Source organism: Brassica napus, unplaced genomic scaffold (genome assembly GCF_020379485.1).
Source record: "Brassica napus cultivar Da-Ae unplaced genomic scaffold, Da-Ae ScsIHWf_29;HRSCAF=57, whole genome shotgun sequence".
Taxonomy (NCBI): domain Eukaryota; kingdom Viridiplantae; phylum Streptophyta; class Magnoliopsida; order Brassicales; family Brassicaceae; genus Brassica; species Brassica napus.
Window position 1 is genome coordinate 54,343 of NW_026016248.1, and position 1,857 is coordinate 56,199.

Below are 1,857 nucleotides of genomic sequence, written 5' to 3' on the forward strand. Positions count from 1 at the left end.
GAAAGAGCGTAATGCTCGTATGTTCACAGCTGTCTCCTCACCTTCATCAGTCATCCTTGCCTCTTTCGACCGTATGATGCGTGACCGTCTCTTTCTCCTTACCCGGCAAATTCTTCTTTCTCCTATTCTCTACTTCTTTTTATCTTTCTTGTATAAGACCTCCCTTAAGGCTTTTTCTACCTTGAGTTGTTGTTGGTTGTTTTTTGTTTCCTTGCTGTAACAGTTGTTTAAAAACAACAGTGTAACTTTCAGAAAATGATAATCTTAACATCTTACCAAACACAACAAATATTGACTTATTTATGTGAATATATATTTTATTTTAAATCATTATAGTGGAGAAGAAAACACCATAATTTGTACAACAAATTTTCTTAGATTCACCTCATCATACTCACCATTTTACTATTTATTTACATAATTTTACATGAGCTTCTTCCACCCTCCCCGGTTATTTATCTTTATTTTTATAACTACGATATAAAGTTTAAACTATATTATAGATTAATAATTTATTTATCCTTGAAGTCTAACGATTAAAAATAGAACATAATTTAATATAGATATATGATTCTATTAATAAATTAGTAGTTACAAATTTGAAATTTCTAGAAATATCAAAAGTCGTATGTTAGTTAATTATCTTCTTAGTGACATTTATTTTAATTTTTTTGGATGAAAATATTTTGGCTGAGTAGATACTCTCAAAAACCTTGAATTTAGTCCCTTTTATATAGTAGGATATATTTTTTTAATAGTTAAAGATCCTAATCCAAAAGGTACGTACAATGGTGTTATCTAATTTAGAGTCTTCAGGTCTGAAGCTATAAAACATATTTCAGAAAATGGTTTTGTTCTAAAGAACTTGGCGATCTATTAAATTTTTAATCAGAGTTTGATCTAAAAAACTTGTATATATTCTATCTGTATTATATTCTATCTTCTTCTGTTTCCATATAGTCTTAGAGTCAGAATAGGATGTACAAGTTACAAACATATATGCTTATTAACTAACAAATTAATTTTATGTGTTTTGGTAGTAACCACTCATCTTCTTGAAGAACCAATGAAGGAGAATGATAGTAAGCAGAAAAACCATGAAGATGCAGCAAGATTGTCCACTTCCACGTCTTTCTCCTTCACCCGTTGTAGTGTCCTTTATTTCACTACACTCCTCCTCCGTCAACCTTACTGGAACATTCAGTGCTGAAGAACCGCAGATTTCACATACACTACAAAAAAGAGAAACAGAGGTTTTACACAATCCATATGGTTACTAAGCTAATGAACTGAATAGAGTACCTGTTTCCTCTTAGCTTAAACCAAGCTTCAGCGCAATGAAAATGAGCAAGGCCAAGCTCATTTTTGCATTTGCAACCAATCTAAATCAAGTCTACACTTACAAACTTGCCAGAAACTCTATCTGGCGTTTGATCAGAACCAAAATGACAAATCCTGCAGATTCTTTGTCCATTATCACTTTCTCTTCTCCTCCTCCACCACTCAGATCAATCATGTGAAACTCCTTCTCCTTTGCTTTTTCTGAAGCATCACTCTCGTGACACCATCTTCCCCCATCTCCCCATTCTTGAATCATTCTCTTTTTGATCTTCCATCAATACATGGTTTGAGAGAGAGAGTCACTGGTCTCACCCTTGAGGCCAGAGACTAACAATCACAGCCTCAGGGACAGTCCACCACTCGAACTTTCACAAACAGTGATCGAATTTGAACAAGGTATCTGGTTCCATTTCAAGATCATATACACACCAAAAACAACACAGAGTTGGTCTGTATCAGAGATCAAGAATGATCTGTATCATACAAAGAGTTAAACATAAACCCAAACTGAAAAAC

The 1,857-nt window shown here is 33.6% G+C and overlaps 1 pseudogene; it reads right to left on the bottom strand.

The window, feature by feature from the left end:
• Positions 1 to 962: 962 nt before the first annotated feature.
• Positions 963 to 1,597, bottom strand: LOC106434094 (annotated as a pseudogene).
• Positions 1,598 to 1,857: the final 260 nt, after the last annotated feature.